Source organism: Schistocerca serialis, chromosome 1 (genome assembly GCF_023864345.2).
Source record: "Schistocerca serialis cubense isolate TAMUIC-IGC-003099 chromosome 1, iqSchSeri2.2, whole genome shotgun sequence".
Taxonomy (NCBI): Eukaryota; Metazoa; Arthropoda; class Insecta; order Orthoptera; family Acrididae; genus Schistocerca; species Schistocerca serialis.
Window position 1 is genome coordinate 956,067,776 of NC_064638.1, and position 21,972 is coordinate 956,089,747.

General features: G+C 44.2%; 1 protein-coding gene and 1 non-coding gene across 3 annotated transcripts in view; one reads left to right on the forward strand and one right to left on the reverse strand.

Moving 5' to 3' along the window:
• LOC126412820 (superoxide dismutase [Cu-Zn]-like) overlaps nucleotides 1-21,972 on the forward strand; it is a 349,180-nt gene that overhangs the window by 164,753 nt on the left and 162,455 nt on the right. The window contains exon 3 of one of the 2 annotated variants that reach the window (XM_050082665.1): nucleotides 21,342-21,400. The exons of the other annotated variant lie outside the window; for it this stretch is intronic. The gene's annotated coding sequence lies outside the window, so the exon portion shown is untranslated. The remainder of the gene's footprint in view (nucleotides 1-21,341; nucleotides 21,401-21,972) is intronic. 2 annotated transcript variants of the gene reach the window in all.
• Nucleotides 13,167-13,241, reverse strand: Trnas-cga (transfer RNA serine (anticodon CGA)). The gene has a single exon. It is a non-coding gene; the product is annotated as a tRNA-Ser (tRNA).

The window sequence follows — 21,972 nt, forward strand, 5'->3', positions numbered from 1 at the left end:
GGTGCAGGTCTTATTACATTCGATGCCACAGTGGGTGACCTGCGCGCTGGATGATAAAGACAACACCCAGTCCTGGGCGGCGAAAATCCCCGACCCAGCCGGGAATGGAACCCGGGCCCGTATGACGGCAATCCGTCACGCTAACCACTCAGCTATCGGGGCGGACATAGAAACAATGATATAAACAATTATAATTCAAACGCTATGCCACAGTTACAATGTTTCCCACGGTACATTTGTGTCCCCAGTCGTCGATTTCACTTTTTTTATCAACAATGGACAGAGAAATATCAATGGAAAACATTATCGTAGTTGTGACACTACGTTTGTATTATGTGCATGATTCCCGACTGAAGATAGACGCAGAGACCGTGAAACAGTTACAGTCTCAGTGACCAAATAAATAAACGATGAGAACAAGGACTGTTCCAACTTATTTCGCCCAGTTTAATTTAATTGTCACGGTATTTTCGCCTCTCGTTACGGAGAACTTGTTCACAATGAACGAATAGTTAGACGGTGCTTGAACTCTGTTCCTTCCAGGTGTAAGTCAAGTGGCTTAATCATCACCCCACATCGAATAAGTCTAGCGAGTTGGATCCGCGTTTTGGCGAAGTTTTGAACCAGAAGCTTCTGACGTCACAACAGACACAATGGTATTATACATGTTGATCAGCAATACCCGTTCTACTGACATGCCTTTCCAGAGCGAATATTTATACTGTTGGTGTTTGTAACCTGGATGACGAAACATAGCATCTTCTGTGGCGCGTAAGTACCAACACTATTACGAACCTGACGCCAGTGGCTGAGGTGGCATAGAGATAGACATTGTACTCGTACTTGGAAGGACGTCAGTCGAAATCCCCGTCAATCCATCCAGATTTAGGTTTTCCATGATTTCCTTAACTCGCTTAATGTGGATGACGCGACGATTCCTTTGGAAGGGCATGATCGATTTTCTTCTCTAACGTTCGTCAGTACGAACTTGTGCACCGTCTTTAACGACTATGTAGTCGAAGTAACTTTAAACAAAGTTCCCTTTTAACACGTTTTTGAAAGTACGCTTTCTTGTCCGTCTTTTAGGAATACATTTTGCTGTTCATTTTAATTAGAGAGTTGAAATTTTAAACGTAGTTCATAATTGGATAACAGCTTGATTTTTTGTCGGGCTGTTGGTTGGAGATGGTGGCAGCGGTGCAAAAGGATGGTAAGTGAGACATCTCGGCTGCCCACAGGATCGGCATGTTGTGCATATAGTATCGGAATGCGTGCCAGGCGCTTTGCGAGTGGAAGGGCATGGATGAGCAGAAGGCAGAGAGGGAGAGGAAGGTTAGATCGGCAGAGAGATAGAGGAGGACATGTGACACATATAAACAGATGAAGCTGCAGATAACATATATAATCTCATCAAAATGTTTAAAATCCATTGGAGAAATTTCATACAGACAAGACTAAATAACGGAAAATAGTTATTTAAATAAAAACAAATTTGTAATATAACACTTTTTAAATCAAGCTGAAACTTAACAAATAGTTTTTCCTAGTCTCTACCAATCCCTAACCTCATACAGATAGCCTCAAAAGTTATGCTTGTGAATTTTCGCAGCTGTAAAAATCCTTGTTAAGATTTATAACGGAAAACATGCGGCGAATGCGGCAGATAATAGTTAGGAAGTGAACTGTTCATGCAACTTGTATCTTGAGAAAATAGTGAACAGTCCACGGTACATCCAAAATGTTATCTACGCCACTCTGTTGCTGTTCCTACGACGTCAGGAGGAATACGATAACACCCTCTATCGGCAAACGACAGCCGGACACAAACTTCATTTCTTCCGTTCCCAGACGCACTCATTGTCTGCCGTGGCTAATAAAACCACCAGAGCTGTTCTCCATCGAAAAAGGATCTGTTCATCGACACTGATACAGCTATGATTATTACCACATGCAGTGCGCGATCTGTAGAAAAACTGATTAAATTCTATTTAAATAGGAGTATTTCACAATAGTATTCAGTTTTTTTGCATTCCATCAATATAGTTGGATGTCAATTCAGGATAAATGGGAACGCTCTGAGATAGGTAGATTCACGTGCATGACCAACAATACACACCACCTGATGTTGGGCGTGTCAATTAAAAAAAAAATCTTCTCGGATTTTTGCCGCGTCATTGCAATAATACCTTACTGGAGTCCTTGCCGGATCAATTCTTAATATGTCTACGACGTCTTGTAATGTATCCTTCCCCCTTCGTCGAAAGATGGAGAGAAACGTCATGGACGTTCTGCGAACTGAACTGGTACGAAACCCGAGATGATCTTGTTGTCAGCTGGTCAGCATCGCCACCTAAAATACACGGTAGAAATGCTTATGATCTCGGCGTCGGGAGTCGAAATCACCTACATACAGACGCGCGAGACCAACAACAGTTCACATTCTGGTTGGAATCCAGGCAGTAAGTACAGTTAATAACAAAATTCACAGCACCGAAGAAGATGACTGTGTTGGTATCAAAATATGATGCATAAAACGAAGCAACAGTTGACTGAACACACTGAAGCACACCATTAACAACATGCATCCTCTTTATTCATTTTTCATTAATCGTTTAAGTTTCGACTGCAGGGTTTGGATATCATTTACACATTTTTAACGTTGCATAATGTGAGATGTTAGGTTGTGCTGTTTTGCATACTCCTATGATTCTACAGTCTGATCTCTGATGAACTATAGTGAGGGTAAACACCCTGTATGATGATGTTAATTAATTAATTGAAATGATAATACTTCACAATGGAAACATCCTACCGAATGATAATTATTGGGGTGCCCCCATCAGGCACGACAATATGTGTACTACAGCATACACATTGACACATTATTAAGAGGAGGTATCAACTAATCTATAACAGAAACAAGTGGTCATTATAACATTCAGGTGTAATATCGAAAAGCAAAACACGTGAGCTACCCTCAAACAACTGCAACTGAACATTTAATACTTGGAAAAGAGGATGTAATGGTGAACTCTAACCTTGGCGCAGTTGGTTGAGTACGATAAATGCAAAATTATCCAAATAATACACGAATACAACCAGTATCTGTAAGCATGGTTAATAAATTAGAGGGAGAACCCGAAAAAATAGGTTCCAATACCAGTAAGATCGTCAAAGTGCGCACTGAAAGCAACTTGCTGTGAAGCATTAAAATGGAATAACTGCCTCCTGAAGGGAGCGGACTAATATTGCGTCCCTGTGGAAAACGTGATCGCAGGCATGACCCGCCTTACCAGACTTGCAGCGTAATAGCGTAATACGTAATGGAGCGGCAGTACCGGCAGAAGATTTTGAGTTCAGCTCTCTCTCTCTCTCTCTCTCTCTCTCTCTCTCTCTCTCTCTCTCTCTCTCTAGGGTTAGTGCTCAAGTGGAGACATAGCTTTGTGCAACCGCAAGTCTCGCTACATAGGTCGTCCAGCATCAAGTCTGTACTCCAGTACATCCCAGCCGCCTCTGTCTTCAAGAACAACGATCTGAAATTCCGCTGTATCTGTCAGAGACAGAACCTCGCCAGCCAATGGTGGGAGAAATTGAGAGTTCCGTGCAGTAAAACTCGAGTAAAGATGTTAAAGAATCTGCTGCTCTTGAGGATTTACGTTACATTTAACCAGTAGAGCCATGGGGTGCGGAGGCAGGCAGAAATTCTCTTCCACTATGTGGTACAATTTTGAAACAGGCATACGAGACGACCAACACATAAGCACAGACGACAAAGCGTATTCCTTATAGAAAATAACGGTAAGACCAGTCAGAATGCTGGGTTCTGAAGTTTTTAACTGAATATTATTTTGTGGTGTAGCTCCTGAGGCAAACGGCTGTTCGTTTCATATCAGCTAAAAGAATGCAGAAAGTCGTACTTAGTAATTCAACCAATGTAATCCGGGACATAATTCTGACCGGAGAGAAATCACGTATAGGGTTCACGAAGGCTCCGTCCTACGTTCGCAGAATTAGTTCTATCTGCAGGTAACCGTAGTATTGTAATCAATCCAAGAACACATACAGAAACAGAAAAAATGGTGAACGAAGTTTTTAAAATTGTTATTGACTGGTTTTCTGTGAGTGGTCTCGCCCCTAATTTTAAGAAAAGATGCATTGAGTTCTATACATATAGAGCTACTACACCAATGATAAGTGCGCTACAGGGTGAATAAATAATAAATAAAATTGAAATTTCAAAATTGTTTGGTGTCCATACGGACGAGAAATTAAATTGACAAAACCACATTTTGGAACTTCTAAAACAACTTTATTCAGCCACATTTGCACTTTGAAACATCGCAAATCTTTCGGAGAGACAAATCACTAAGTTGAGATTTTTGCATATTTTCATTCAGAAATGTCGTATAGAACAATGTTCTGGGGTAACTCATTTTTGAGAAAAAAAGCTTCATTCCACAAAAACATGCTGTAAGAATAATATATCGTGCTCACCCACAATCATGTTGTAGATATGTTTAAGGAGTTTGGCATTCTGAATACTGCATCACAGCATATGTATTCCGTAATGCATTTCACTGTAAATAATTACTACAGTTCAAAGGGAACAATGATGTACTTCATTACAATAGCAGAAGGAAAACTCACATTCATTATTACAGATTATGGTTGTCTTTAGCACAAAAAGGGATGTGCAATGCTGCAACAAAAAATTTTAATCACTTCTCCAGTGATATAAAATGCCTAACAGACAGCAAAGTAAAAGTTGAAGACAAACTAAGATTCTCCTTGACAACGCCTTCTACCACGCAGAAGAATTTCTATTACTGTGATGTGTAAAAGATATTGGGTACGAATTATTAACTCACATCTGTATATCTTTTTTTCTTTTTGAAAAAAAAGAAACTTGGAAATCTTCGGGATATAACCATGTGTACAAATTAACTTCCGATGTGAATTTACGAGTAAAATGACTCGATCCGCCGGCCGGGGTGGCCGAGCGGTTCTAGGAGCTGCAGTCTGGAACCGCGCGACAGCTACGGTCACAGGTTCGAATCCTGCCTCGGACATGGATGTGTGTGATGTCCTTAGGTTAGTTAGGTTTAAGTAGTTCTAAGTTCTAGGGGACTGATGACCTTAGAAGTTAAGTTCCGTAGTGCTCAGAGCCCTTTGAACCATTTTTGACTCGATCCACATCATTACGATCTGTCATGCAATATGATCCGTAGAGCATATAATTAACTAACTAGCACGTACCAGCCTCAGGAAAGCGGCACCTTGCCAGTTTCTTTTTCATCCTTAAAAGGCTTCATTGAACAACGGTGTATTTTGCTCTGGGAGACAGTTTTCCAATCCTCCGTTTGGAGTGTGGTGTGGGGAAATCAGTTCCCTGTCGGTTGCGTTATCTGACCCCGAGTCTTTGAGTCTGAACACTTCTATGCTAACCAGTTTATAGGCTCCCAACTCCTCAGTCTCTTTACCATACTGAAAAATCAAAGTCAAAAGAAGGCAGTAAAAGAGACAGGTGGTACTGAATCTTGATTGTAATTATTATGCAGCATCGAATATGGACTACCTATCTGATCAAGGCAAGGAGCATAAAATGTTGTGGGATAGTTTCAGAGAAAACTGGCCAAATGACAATAAGAAACATTAAATACGGCTCCCACTTATCTTGTTGGTGATACTGAGACGGCGCTATCACTCCATTCATTTGAAACTATTAAATAAAGAAAATACGCTGAGGTGACAAAAGTCGTGGAATACCTCTTAATATCGTGTCGGACCTCCTTTTTCCCGTCGTAGTGCAGCAGTTCGATGCGACGTGGACTCAACAAGTCGTTGGATGTCCCCTGAAGAAATATTGAGCCTTCCTGCCTCTATAACCGTCCATAATTGCGAAAGTTATTGTGCACGAACTGACCTCTCGACAATGTCCCATAAATGTCGTATGGGATTCATGACGGGCGATCTGGCTGACCAAGTAATCGCCCAAATTGTCCCGAATATTGCCCAAGTCAAATGCGAATAATTTTGGCCCTGTGACATGACGCATTGTCATCTACAAAAAATCCATCGTTGTTTGGAAACATGAAATCCCTGAATGGCGACAAATGTTCTCCAAGTAGTCAAACATAACCATTCTCAGCCCATGATCGGTTTAATTGGACCAGAGGACCAAGTCCATTCCATGTAAACACAGCCCACAGCACTATACAGCCGCCACGAGCTTGCATAGTGCCTTATTGATAACCTAGGTCCACGGATTAGTGGGGTATATGTCACACTCAAACCCTCCCATCAGCTCTTACCAACTGACATCGGAACTCATCGAACCACGCCACGGTTTTCCAGTAGTCTAGGATCCAACTGATCTGATCACGAGCGCAGGAGAGGTGCTGCAAGAGATGTCCTGTTGTTAGCAAAGGCACTCGCATCGGTCGTCTGCCGCCATATCCCATTTTGCCGTTCTGTCCTAATGGATACATTCTTCGTACGTCCCACACTGATTTCTGCAGTTATTTCACGCAGTATTGTTTGCCTGTTAGCAGTGACAACTCTACGCAAACCCCGCTGATCTCTGACGTTAAGTGAAGGACATCAGCTACTGCGTTGTCCGTGGTGAGAGGTAAGGGACATTGTGGGATCTCGGAATATTGAATTCCCTAAGGATTTGAATGTCCCAAACGTCTAGCTCCAACTGCCATTTCGCGTTCAAAGTCTCTTAATTCTCGTCGTGTGACCATTATCACGTCGAAAACCTTTTCACATGAATCACCTGAATATTAAAGACAGTTCCTCCAATGCCCCGCCCTTTTACACCCTGTGCACGTGATACTATCGCCATCTGAGTACGTGCATATACCTTTTCCATGCCATCTGCCTTCTGTCACCCCAGTGTACAACTACTACCATCAGTTGGTAACATCCAGCGATCAGAAGGTCCTCGTCATTGTGCTGGGGAAACCGGCAGCACGCGTAGAGACTATTGTAGGAGGGCAGCGACTGCTTGGGAAAGGAGACGGGGTGGTGGTGCGGCAGAGGCGTGCTGTTTGCGGTCGCGGAGGCGCGCCAGACGGACTAATACCTGGCCGGCGATCAATCAGCGGCATTCATTCCGCCACAAAAGAACTTCTACGTAAATGCGCGCCCGCGCAATCTCCCGACGCCGCTTACGGCCATTGTTCCTTTATTTAATTTTTCAGCTCCCAATCTGGCAGGAATTTTGTACGGCAAACAGGGATTACTGAAGCAGAATTGCTTCATTTAAAATTCATTGCTGGCCTCCGAGGGGATTCCAGTGGGGATTACCTGATGGAATGGGACATTAAGGTAGCGCACAGAATGAAAAGGCAGCTTCAAAGTATGGACCTGTTCCGTCGACGTGTTACACAACAATTTCCAGATCGGTCACGTCAAAAATTGAACAATACACAGACGACCACAGAGAAATGGAACTATTGTAGCAGGATTCTGGTTAACTGCGACAGGAGCAAAAATTCACTTTCGTAAAAGTATCAGCAAGTTTTTTGGAACAGTTTTATGTGACAGCTTTTAAATTAAACCTTCTCTCTGTTCGTGAAGTCATCAGCGAATTATAGTACACGGTTGAATTTGAAACGATTAAGGTCTCACAAGTAGTATAATTACTGTTTTCGACTTATTACCAAGTTGTCATCAGATGATTTGAACATGTTACATACTAAAAAAAGGCGGCCACTGTGTTTCGCTAAGTCAGTGTCCCTAGTCTACGTAAACATGAAATTCTCTGAATTGCCGATGGCATTGGTATTCTGCCAGAACCGGCAAATAGATCAGTTGACGGAATGGGTAGTGTCTTGTAAAGATGTTGGCAGACTTTTATTAATAAAACTGAAACAAGGATAATGAAGTTTAATTGAATCAATTCAGGTGATGCTTAGAAAGACAAGAAATAAGACATTAAAAGTAGTAGATGCGTTGTGCTATTTGAACAGCAAAATACATAGTCCAGTTACATTAATGTTACCACCACCTATGTCGACGCCAGCGTGCGACAACCACTCACAGGCCGCAGGTGAGAGCACGAGCAGCGGAGGGTACGAGGGTGAGTCAAATGAAAAACTTAAATATTTTTTTCAAATATTATTTACGATGCAGAAGTGGTACAAAGCTGTATCACTTTTCAACATAATCTCCCCCACGCTCAACGCAAGTCCTCCATCATTTACAAAGTGCATAAATACCTTCAGAAAAAAATTCTTTTGGTAGTCCACGCAACCACTCATGCTCCGCGTGGCGGACCCCTGACTAATCTGTAAACATGCTGCAATGTCATTCAGTGTCACTCGGCGGTTTTCCTTCACTATGGCTTCAACTGCTGCAATGTTCCGTGGAGTCATAGCACGTTGTGCCTGACCTGGACGAGGAGCATCTTCCACTGAAGTCACACCATTTGCGAACTTCCTACTCAATTCGTAGACTTGCTGCTGTGACAAACAAGCATCACCGTACTGAACCTTCATTCGTCGATGAATTTCAATAGGTTTCAAACCTTCACCACGCAAAAACAGTATAACAGAACGCTGTTCTTCCCTGTTACGAGTCGCAAGTGGGACGGCCATCTTTATACTGATAATGCGATGGTATGTGTGCATCTGCACTATGCTGCCACCTACAGGCCATTCTGCACGCTGTTTGTAGCACACTTACCACCTTACAGGATAACGGCGCGAAATTTCGATTTGTTATTACAAATTTAAGGTTTTCATTTGACTCACCCTCGTATATAAAACGCGTCGGGTGGAGGAGGGGGGATTTGGACAACAGTGCAATCGTTGTCACAATACGGAAACAAAGTGATTTATCTGATGGAACGTCATTGCTGCAGACACTAAGTGTGCTACATTCGTATGGACGAACATCTATTTGATTCGCCTCGATGGGCAATGAGTCCATCACATTCAGTGTGGATGGACAACTACGTTCGACCTCCTGCGGGAAACTCAAAGCGGCAGGCGTGGACGATGTGGACAGGGGCTGCAGACAGGTGGCGCTGGGAGGGAATGTGGGTTGGACGAGAGCCGTGCCGTGACAGTCGGCGCGGTGGCGATAAACACTGTGTACGTTGCGCTGTGGTTAATGCAAATGCCTTGTAAGCAGGAGATCCCCGGTTTGAATCCCAGTCTAGCACACATTTCCACTCTTCTCCGCTAATGCATAAAGTCCTGCTGCAGGTGACATCTATAGTCTCTTACCTTTCCTTCGCTTCCTCCCCCCTCCTCGTAAAATTTACATAATGTACTACAATCCTCGCAGTACTATGTCAACAGAGGTAAGAATAGAAACATCAATGGGTCCAGCACGACGTCTGCGCTCTAACCAAGTGACCAATGAAAAGCCAGAACTGGAAGACCAATCGCAAAGCACTACCTTTCACCTGCGTGTACATTTATATTACTAGTATTGTTTTTGGCACTCGTATCACAAACAAATCACCTTTGACACGATTTCTTTAAATTAAATGTCAATTAATGTTACATCCGCAGTACTTCAGGAGATGTAAACGTAAATAATAGTATTGTTCAGTGCTTGTATTCAGCTTGGTTGTATGGTTCGAGACGTCGAGTTACGGAACTGAAGGAAGAACACAACCTCTTGTACGCTATTTTTTCCCTTCTTCGTGTTTGTAACAGATTCTGGGATCAGCGTTGACATCTGTATTTTTCTGTGTTACAAATATTTGGCCGTTTTACAGGAATATGTCGTGAATTACGAGGGGGTGGTTACGCAACAGAACTGACAATAGCCGGCCGCGGTGGCCAAGCGATTCTAGGCGCTTCAGTCCGGAACCGCGCGACCGCTACGGTCGCAGGTTCGAACCCTGCCTCGGGCATGGATGTGTGTGATGTTCTTAGTTAGGTTTAAGTAGTTCTAAGTTCTAGGGGACTGATGACCTCAGATGTTAAGTCCCATAGTGCTCAGAGCCATTTGAACCATTTGAATTGACAATAATATTTCAGCTCCAAAGCTATATATAAATTTTGCAGCAGAAAACAGTGACGTATGGGTTCCATTTTCGGCACTGACGGGGAGAAGACAGCAAGCTCCACAATCCGATTTCCCAGAAATTTCTCTCAGTGGAAGTGGAGCCAAAGTAAGGGAACAGGTGTCACGGCTTGTCCATAGCTACTCGACCTTTTCTGAGAAAGTGAACGTTAAAGTTTTCAATGGAGTTTAGATATCTTTTGGCACGCGAGAAGCTCAGCCCAAGTGGGAACATTGTGGCTAGCTTTGTGGCTTCACGTTTTGCGTCCCGTGTTCGAAATGAGATAAATGTTTTTTAGTCATTTTATTTTTACGTTTATCTACCCGTGTCGGTAGAAGGTTACCATGCGAATCTTTCTTATCACGTTATGGGATACAAGGGTGTTTTATTAATTGTAAAATTACAACTGATTTTCTCAACAAGGCTCATGCATTTATTATACAGTATTTGTGGGAATGGTATTTTCGGGGGTTACAATCAATTCAAATTCTCTTAGTCTTGTATTTCATTATTATATCAATTCCTAGTTCTTGTACTTCATTCTTTGGTACATTCCCTTGGCTGAGACCTATCGTGGAACAATCTAAACAGAGAAATATCGAACACCACGAGCATCGTGTGAAGGCATGTTTGCTACAGTGACATTTCTTATTATGAACCTCACTCGGGAAAGAAACATAGTTAATATCACTGAAGATTTAAAGCGTTGGCGATAATCTCACAGCAAACTACGTGTAACTGATTACTTTTCCAAAAACTGGGATTTGCAATTGATTATGATCAAGATACACTACAGGAATTTTACCGAAAATTATTTCAGATAATGTTTCTATTCATTTATTGCTTTTTTCTTTTGATTTATTGACGAGAGATAGAATTAGTAGACGAGTAAGGACAACGTTATTTCAATACACATTGGAAAACATTCGTATAGTAATCTTCTGCGGACATGGGTTGATAAATGAAAAACAAAAATAAAAATAATAGTCGGATTTCGAACACGGGCTCAAAAGTGTGAAGCCACGATACTGGCCACTGTGCCATAGCTTAGGTTGGAATATTTTCTCATTAAAAGGCACATAAATTACCTCCAAAACTTTGACCGTCGTTTTCTCAGAAACGGATTAATATCTACGGATAAGCCGAGATACGTGTTCGCTTATATTGACCCCTCTTCACTGAGCGAAGTTTCTTGGAAGTCGGGCTATTGCCGTGTTCTCCTCGTGAGTGAGTACTAGTTTTTTTAATATATTATTTGTGAATTTGTTTTCTGTTTCTTTTTAATTGTAATCTTGTAGTACATTGGTAAAAGCTTGCACGAGCCACCACTGGTAGTGGGTAACGTCATGCGCGCGCACACTTGATAACGACAAATTACAAGTGCGACCCAGGTTGCTTTAGGTTCCCGCTTATCTCAGCCTCTACTTTTAATGTCTACTACGTGTCTGGGCTGGTGAAAAACTCACATTAGAGACGCAGCAGCCAAGCCGCCTTCCTCTTTGTCCAGGCGCGCGAACTGCAGAGGCTGCCAGACGGCTGACTGCAGCTGGGCACCTGCCGAGGAAAAGCACCCTCCCAGCGAAGAAAGGCGCCGCCCGCTGCTCGTAAAGCGCGTGTGTGTCTGTATGGAGCAGACTGCTGCCGTCTGGAGCGGAGCAGCTGACACTCCTGCTGCTGGTCGCTGGGTACACCACCACTCTGCTGAGCAAAGGGAGCGCGTAACATCACGTCCGTGGCGGTTTCAGTGCGATTCGTACTGGACAGGCTGCGTAACTGACACAACACAGCTTAAAACTGTAGCTCTTTAACTACGTCTTTTCCGAACTGTCGCTCTCTTCCCTACTCTTAGATAAGAAATTTCGTGCCGCCAGTGAAATTCTCCCGTCATCAACATTATGGCAGCGTCGAATTTTAAGAACTGCAGGTGTTTCTGCCGAAACATTCTGTATGACTATACTGGGACAGATGGAACGGTCGCAGACACGAAACAGTTAGGACAATTTTAACGTAGTTTAGATGTAATCTTCAATATAAATAAATACAGGGGGTGTTCAGTAAGTAATGTAACACATTTTTTTCGGGCCAATTTCGGTTCAAAAAATGCGGAATTTGCTGTGGGACATTCTCGCTGCAGTATAGTTTCATGAAATTCCAATAGGTGGTGGCGCTATACGCAGCCTTCAAAATGACGTCAGTCACGCAGGTGCGTTGAGTTTCTTTTGGTGGAAAATCAGAGCATCGCAGATATTGTCAGGCACTTACAGAATGCCTACGGAGATCTGGCAGGGAACAAAAGCACGGTGAGTCGCTGGGCGAAACGTCTGTCTTCATCACAGTAAGGTCGCGCAAACCTGCCCGATCTCTGCGTGCCGGCCGCACACAGCTGTGATTCCTACAATGTTGGAACGTGCGGACACTCTCATTCGAGGTGATCGACGGATCGTGATCGAACATCACGCTGCTCAACTGGGCGTCTCTGTTGGTACTGCTAACGTATTCGTCCACCAGGTGGGATACTCAAAGGTGTGTGCCCGCTAGGTTCGTCGCTGTCTAACAGAAGACCATAAAGAACAGTGAGGGCCAGCGGTGCGGAATTGCTTGAGCGTTACGAGGCTGATCGAGACAATTTTTTATCGAACATGGGTTACAGTCGCAGCAAGATTTTGGCTCCTACTCGACCTGTAGATTGGTGCCATGTTGCATACCGAGGCCCTCCCAGCAAGGTGGCGTAAGGCCGTCACATTGAACTGAAATTGTGTTTAAAAATAGGATTTTGTAGGCAGAATAGTGGGGAATGATATGGTGTTTTGGAATCCTGAATAAAACTAATCTCCTTTCAGAAAAAAACATGTTGCAATACTTACTCAATGCCAATAGTAAAATCTGATGCAGCATTTCCATTATGGGAACCACTAAACAACAATGACAGATTTTGCTAAAATAACCCTGTTATGCATAGGAAAATATTTTAATTATGCAAGTGTTAAAGAGACAAAGAAGTTCGCTTACTTCAGTCCATAGCAGGTTAAAACACATCGACAAGATGGCAACAGACAATGTACTCGGTTTGGACAAGCACCACGAGGAATTCATGTTTCAACATAAATGCAGATGAAACTTCCTCGCATATTAAAACCGTGTGCCGGACCGAGACTCGAACTCGGGACCTTTGCCTTTCGCGGGCAAGTGCTCTACCAACTGAGCTATCCAAGCACGACTCACGGCCCTTCCTCACAGCTTTCTTTCTTTCAGGAGTGCTAGCTCTGCAAGGTTTGCAGGAGAACTTCTGTAAAGTTTGGAAGGTAGGAGACGAGGTACTGGCAGAAGTGAAGCTGTGAGGACAGGGCATGAGTCGTGCTTGGATAGCTCAGTTGGTAGGGCACTTGCCCGCGAAAGACAAAAGTCCCTATTTCGAGTCTCGGTCCGGCACACAGTTTTAATCTGCCAGGAAGTTTCATATCAGCGGACACTCCGCTGCAGAGTGAAAATCTCATTCTGGATAAATGCAGATGCTGGCCAAGCCTGCAGGTGGTGCTGTTATATTTGACCATGAACGGCACGTGTACAATGTCCTCAATACGTCACAAGTGTCTGTCGTGGCAAGAACAGTGTTCTGGGTAGTTATGAGTGTATTATGTCAGAACTGAGTGAATTCGAACAACGCAAAATGTTGGTACTCATATGGTAGATGCTTCAGTAACAAAGGTAGCCGAAGTGATTGGTGATCGGCACCATATCAATGACTTACGCCGCACACAGCGAAAGCGGAAATCACAAAGCGGACGAAACTGTGTGTGTTCGGTAATCGTGACAGTTGGTCTTTGAAGAGGATTGTGACGGTGACTAAGAGGATGGAGCACGACTGCTGCAAAAGTCACTGCAAAGTGAATGTCGAATTCGGAAGGCCTGTCAGAATCAAAACAACACGAAGGGAGCTCCATAAGCAGGCTAATGCAGGGCGAGATGGAATTCCAAAACAGCTGTTAGTGATACAAATGCCCGTAACATAGAAGCGTGGTGCCGAAGCCATAAAATCTGGACTATGGAGCAATGGAAGAATGTCATTTGGTTGGATGAGTCTTGTTTCACGTGGTTTCCCTCTTCTGGCCGAGTTCACGTCCCCAAGAGAGAAACATGGCGGGAGTTCGATGAAAATTTGGGGAGCCATATCGTGGTATACCACGCGCCTCATGGTCACTCTTCAAGGTAGAATTACTGCTAAGGATTATGTGATTAGATCCATCCCATGGGACAAGGTGTTTTCTCCAGCGGTGATGCTGTGCTTCAAGACGACAAGGGTCCTCATCATACAGCTTGCGTATTCCAGAACTGGTTTTGTGAGCACAACGGTAAATTTTCGCATCTCCCCTGGCCACCATAGTCACCAGATGTCGTTGTTATTGGCCATTTGTGGCCTGCTTCGGAGAGAAGGGTGCATGATCGTTGTCCACCTCCATCATCGTTAGCTGAATTTGCCCCTATTTTGCAGCAAGATTGAGATAAGATCCCCTTGAAAATCATACAGGGCTTCTATTTATCCATTCAGAGAAAACAGGAAGCTGTTTTGAAAACCAACTTGTTTCCTATACCGTATTAGGCATAGTAATGTAATGTGTTTTTTGTTTTTCCATTTTTTTATCCATCCCCAGTAATTGCAGTCCTTACCCAAGGATCAAAGGAAATAGTTCTATTTTGAAATGCACTCAAAGAGGGGGGGGGGGGGGGGAAGCTATGAGAAATAATGGCAGTTGTTAAATTGGAGGTAATTTCCAAAAAGGAAGCCAAATGTGAAAATTTGTATCAAACGATGAGAACTGAAAGTAAATACTAGTAAAAAGAACTGAAGGAAGTTTATTTGGAGCTCATAGGCCTTTCCAGAGCGATTTGCAGTCACGTTGGCAATCATTACATCCAGCCCATCCAAGAAATTCCCATAGCTGACACTGCAGCTGATCAAACTACGAATCGAATGTCCATAAGCGAGGGTCGATTACACGTAAATTAAGCAAATAACTATGTTATAAATATCTCTCCCAGTAAATTAATAATGTGGGAAATTCCGAAAGTACAAATGTGTTGCGGAAGAATAGAACTACCAGACAGTGTTGTCAGAAATTATCATAATTCGCTTTTGTTCCTATTTTATTCATAGCGACACGTTCGTTGAGGTAGAGGTTTCTCTGCTTGTCTTGTTTCCAAGTGGAGAGGGCCAACCGAGAGCTAAAAAAGTTCTCGGCCCCGCCGTAAAGACGTATTAAGGATAGGTCAGTGAAGGTTCCCTGCAGCAGTGGAAACATGGACTCTGATGTTAGCCGTGGAGGTACACTACGCGGCTTAAACACCAGACAAGTACACTGCCCTCCCCTTCATTTATCGATCAGCTGAGTCGCATTTGATTCCCGTTCTTTTAGCGCGCCCGTGCCTCTTCCTTTTTTTGGCAGCGGGAACATTGGTGCAGAGGTCTGCCGCCGTGCTAGACAGCAGTATGCTCTGACCTCCATTGCTTTGAAGTCACACCTACAGAGCCCAGCCTTGCCGTTAATTGCGACTCGTCGCGACAATAAGGCATCAACGGACGGCAGGTCACGCACACCACGGGTCGCCGCTACGACCTGTCGCCCACTCACTTGCTCTCGGTATGGTGGAAGGCACTACGTTCTGCGCCGCACCTTGCAACGAATCTCTAGACCGTTCATGGCTTCCTTTTTGGAAATTATCTCCAAGTTACTAACATTCATTGAAAGTACGAACAACTTCTTATTCGCACTGGTGGCAGAGATTCTGTGAGGGGAGGGGTGGGGGGCTGTGTTACATGAGCTAACTCCGTGGAAAGAAGGATTGTCGGTATGTTTCTGTGTGGGCTCTAATCTCTCTGATTTTATCCTCATGGTCTCTTCGCGAGATATACGTATGTGGGAGCAATATACTGCTTGACTCTTCGATGAAGGTATGTTCTCGAATCTTTAACAAAATCCCGTACCGAGCTACTGAGCGTCTCTCCTGCAGAGTCTTCCACTGGAGTTTATCTATCATCTCTGTAACGCTTTCGCGATTACTAAATGATCCTGTAACGAAGCGCGCTGCTCTCCGTTGGATCTTCTCTATCTCTTCTATCAACCCTATCAGGTATGGATCTTACACTGCTAATCGGTATTCAAGCAGTGGGCGAACAAGCGTACTGTAACCTACTTCCTTTGTTTTCGGATTGCATTTCCTTAGGATTCTTCCAATGAATCTCAGTCTGGCATCTGCTTTACCGACGATCAACTTTATATGATCATTCCATTTTAAATCACTCCTAATGCGTACTCCCAGATAATTTATGGACTTAACTGCTTCCAGTTGCTGACCTGCTATTTTGTAGCTAAATGATAAGGGATCTATCTTTCTATGTATTCGCAGCACATTACACTTGTCTACATTGAGATTCAATTGCCATTCCCTGCACCATGCGTCAATTCGCTGCAGATCCTCCTGCATTTGAGTACAATTTTCCATTGTTACAACCTCTCGATACACCACAGTATCATCTGCAAAAAGCCTCAGTGAACTTTCGATGTCATCCACAAGGTCATTTATGTATATTATTCAACAAGAAACGCCGCCGGAATGGCCGAGCGATTCTAGGCGCTACAGTCTGGAACCGCGCGACCGCTACGGTCGCAGGTTCGAATTCTGCCCGGGGCATGGATGTGTGTGATGTCCTTAGGTTAGTTAGGTTTAAGTAGTTCTCAGTTCTAGGGGACTGATGACGTAAGCAGTTAAGTCCCATAGTGCTCAGAGCCATTTGAACCATTTGAGCCAACACAGATATTCGGATTCACGTTATGACATGTTCGATGTGCCTGCCATCACTGGCGATGATGTGACGCAGACGAATAGCGAAATTGTTCATGATCCGCTGAAGTGTCGGAACATCGATGCTGTCGATGACCATCTGAATGGCTGCCAGTGGTCTCTGTGTACTCCAGTCCCAGAATGCGGACCCCAAAGTGTTTCTCCAGGACATCAAACACTCTCCTACTTCTATTGGGCCGACCTCCGTCTTGCATGAACTACATCTGGTAGAAATCAGGGTCACCCTGGATAATGGGGATGAAATCATCTTCCAAAGGTTCACGTACTGTTCGGTAGTCACCGTGCCATCAAGGTATATCGCGCCGATTATACCGTGATTGAACATTGCACACCACATAGTCACCCGTTGAGGTGAAGAGACTTCTCGAACGCGAAATGCGGATTCTCAGCCCACCAAATGCTCCAGTTTTGCTTACTGACGACTCCATCCAAATGAAAGTAAGCTACGTTACTAAACCAAACCATCACGTGCATGCTAATTCCCATCATACCCAAGGCCAAATGTGCAATTTGAACGTCCTAACGCAAACCGTTCAGAAGTTATGACGAATTTATTTCATATAGTTCAATAATTGTCACCCCGTATCAACAACATTCTGTTCAGTTTTTTTTTTTGGCATTTTTGTAAATCATTTTCGACCGAGCGAGGTGACGCAGTGGTTAGACACTGGACTCGCATTCGGGAGGACGACGGTTCAATCCCGCGTGCGGCCATCCTGATTTAGGTTTTCCGTGATTTCCCTAAATCACTCCAGGCAAATGCCGGGATGGTTCCTCTGAAAGGGCGCGGCTGACTTCCTTCCCCATCCTTCCCTAATCCGATGAGACCGATGACCACGCTGTCTAGTCTCATTCCCCAAACAACCAACCAACCTAAATCATTTTCGTTCTTGTATATTTATAGCCCTTACATTCTCACAGCAACCAGGTTCCATCGGGATATTATAAACCTGATTTCCATGTGAATAGAAAGCTTGCGAGGATCTCAGAATTCTATTTTCATCCAATGAATCTTGATTATAGCTAGCTTTGAGCTTTATTTGAAACTCTGTAAATGACAGTTTGATTCAGAAAACATTGTGTAATTCTGACGCCTGACTTCACTCATGCCCTAAGAATGACATAATAAGTCACCATTATAAAAGTGCCTGCCTCGGCAGTCACTGGCAGTTACGGCTGTGACCAGCAGAATGTCTGGAGCGACGGGTAGTGGTTATGCGATATTGCAGTGCTTGTGTTGTTAAGAAGAACGATGCGATGTTCCTTTGGAGATGCATAAGTGTCCGGAGGAGCAGGTACTGTGGCAGTTACAGCCGTTATGAAACACATAAAATGTACTCGCAGTTGCAAATACGAACAATCTTCAGCGTATTTATACACCGATACTGGTCAGAGTCGTTCAAAAAAATGGTTCAAATGGCTCTGAGCACTATGGGACTCAACTGCTAAGGTCATTAGTTCCCTAGAACTTAGAACTAGTTAAACCTAACTAAACTAAGGACATCACAAACATCCATGCCCGAGGCAGGATTCGAACCTGCGACCGTAGCGGTCTTGCGGTTCCAGACTGCAGCGCCTTTAACCGCACGGCCACTTCGGCCGGCCAGAGTCTTTCAATTAAAATGTTCTCGCCTGCACGTGAATTACATGATGGGTGTACGACTACAGGTTGTTACGCGGGAACGACGACGTATGGAAGTTTGGGTCTGGCCGTGAAGCGTGCTCGGACAGCCTAATGGTAAGGCAACCACTCGCCTAAAGCTGGAAATCCAGGTGCGAATCTCAGTCTGGCACAAATTTTCACTGTCGTCCTTCCCTTATACAGCTGATGGTTGTTCGTATTTGCAACATTTGACGTAGTGGTTTCGGTTTGACGGATTCAGATAACACTACGTATCTACGTTGCTGAGTATTGGCAAGGTGGCAGCACTAACGGCGCACGTAGTGAAGTGGAGCGGATCTTACATATTGTTCTTTTGTGTTGGACACTAATAACAACAAACTTTATGTAAAAATTCTGCTTTTTATTAAAAACTTTATGATCACCTCAAACATCGCATGAATCCGTGAACATGTAACCGCGGACAGAACAAAGTCACTAAGGTAATGTCCAAAGGAGTTGTGCATTTGAGAAAGTACTCGTTGGGGCTAAAATTATATAAAATCTCAAATGTATATCTCGTTTGACAAACGCCGTGCCTGCACCGCTTTGGAAATGGAGCTTCCCTTGTACATTCATTCATGATGTAGTCGCGATCAATTGCACTAATATCCTATGTCTTTCTCAGCTTACGCTCGAATGCCTCGCTGACGTCCACTGCAAGTTCTGACGTCATCCCAGTGACGTGACACCTCAAACTACTCCGTTCCCCGTGAGGACAGTAGCATTCGCTCTACAGCTGTCTATAATTCCATTGCTCAAAGGCTGTATCGGAAAGTGAACTCTTGAAAAAGGGACTCCAGTAATAGAATCTGTGCGACTGTTGTTCTCTTTCACACCGATGGGACGATAAAAGCGCGTTTTTCTCTATTTGCCACCTAAGAGCTGGATTCTTCAGTGTTTGAATACACCGCCGTAAATCGATTGCTTTTACCCCGAGGAACATCCTGGGGCCGATGGACCTACTGATCGACTTTACCTGCCGGCGCCAAGACGGAGCACCGGCGTTTCGGTGTGCGCAGCCGACCGCATTTTCAGGCAGCGCCCGCGGTGAAGGATGTCGGAGCAATTCGCGGAGTGGAGGTGGTGGCGCCGCGGCGGCCAGCCCATTGACTATTGATTGTGGCGTCGCACTGATGGAGAGGTCGCCATATATCTCCGCAACTCGGCCACTTGTTCCTCTGCGGCCTTCCCAGAGAGGTCTGCACTCTGCGAGTCCGATCCATTTCTGACTGGTCTCATGTTGAGTGAACATTTCCTGCTCTGGTAAAACGAATGGTACCGTGTTGCGTGCCGGAGAACATGAGGTACCGGTGTTACTCCACGTTCCTCTTGCTATTCCATTCGCGTATCGTGCACGAGAAGAACCACTACTAGCACCCATCTGAGTTTTCAATTTCGAAATCTTTGCCAACGTTCCCATTCAGCGAGATGACTGAAGGCGCAAGTACTGTGTGGCACCACGTGGAATGTAAGTCTCAACGTTTATTAACATTTATAGGAATCAGGAATCACTTGCAAAAAAATGGTTCAAATGGCTCTGAGCACTATGGGAGTTACTAGCTGTGGTCATCAGTCCCCTAGAACTTATAACTACTTAAACCTAACTAACCTAAGGACATCATACACATCCATGCCCGAGGCAGGATTCGAAACTGCGACCGTAGCAGTCGCGCGGTTCCGGACTGAGCGCCTAGAACCGCTCGGCCACCGCGGCCGGTGAATCACTTGCAGGAATAGGATCTACACATACACTGAGATGACAAAAATCGTAGGATACCTCCTAATATTGTGTCTCACCTTCTTTTACCTGGCGCAGCGCAGCTCGACGTCGCATGGAATCAACAAGTTGTTGGAAGTCCGTTACACAAGTAGTGAGGTTTGCTGCTTCTATAGCCGTCCATAATTGCAAAAGTTTTGCCGGTGTACGATTTTGTGCACGAACTGACCTCTCGATTAAGTCCTAACATTGTTCGGTATGATTCATTCGGGGCGATCTGGGTGGCCAAATCTTGACGCTGTGGATCTCGGAATATTGAATTCTCTAAAGAATTCCGAAATGAAATGTCCTCTGTGCCTAGTTCCAACTGCCGTTCTGCGTTCAGAATCTGTTCATTCCCATCGTGTGGCCATAAGCATGTCGGAAACCTATTCACAAGAATCACCTGAGTTGGAACGACAGCTCCGCCAATGAGCTGCCCTTTTATCCCTTGTGTACGCGATACTACCGTCGTCTGCATATGTTCATATCGCTGGCCCATCACTTTCGTCACCTCAGTGTGTTACTAAAGTCCACTGCCGCGTTTTTGTCATTATGTGAAGGCTAATCTCAGCAAATACTGAAGGAAGTTTGATATGGCCTTATCGACAGGCTTATTCTCGAGGTAGGTTTGTGTGGTGTCACCGCCAGACACCACACTTGCTAGGTGGCAGCCTTTAAATCGGCCGCGGTCCATTAGTATACGTCGGACCCGCGTGTCGCCGCTATCAGTGATGGCAGACCGAGCGCCGCCACACGGCAGGTCTAAAGAGATTTCCTAGCACTCGCCCAGTTGTACAGCCGACTTTGCTAACGATGGTTCACTGACAAAATACGCTCTCATTTGCGGAGACGATAGTTAGCATAGCCTTCAGCTACGTCATTTGCTACGACCTAGCAAGGCGCCATGTTCAGTTACTATTGATATTGTAAATAATGTACAGACAAGAGCTTCGTTCAACATTACTGGATTAAAGTTAAGTATTCCACCATTTGCGTCCGTTTTTCTAAGTTATAATTTCCTTGTCCTGTTCCAGACCTCACGCCGGCCTGTGTGAGCTAAACGCGTGCCTTTGGCTTCCTCTGCATTTAGTAGGTTGGTCTCCTGCCAATCCACAACAGTTTGTATGTATAATTTATACTTATAATAATAATGAGTAGGTAAACTGTGTATTGTTGACTGTTCAGTGTATAATTAGCGTGTGGAGTGGCGTCTCGTGGTAATGATGGGATCCACGAGATTGTCAGCTACAGAGGAGGTCCCATAACTCAAGAGAGCAGCGAAGATTGACTATAAGCTATACATAGGCTGAGTTTAACCACACACGTAACGAACTTACCCGTCGCTTTCTTCTACGTGTACGAGAAAGCTAATCTCGGTTGCTACTGTAGCTATTTTGATATGGTTTTCACTAATAGAAAGACTGTTTGACGAAGAAGGTTTGTGTATAAACACTACCGGTCAAAAGTTTTCCATCACCCATGATAATAGCTACATACTTTATTCCAATGTATGGTCGCAGGTTCGAATCCTACCTCGAGCATGGATGTGTGTGTTGTCCTTAGGTTAGTTAGGTTTAAGTAGTTCTAAGTTCTACGGGACTGATGACCTTAGAAGTTAAGTCCCATAGTGTAACTGTAAATGTAACACTGTAAATAAACAACAGT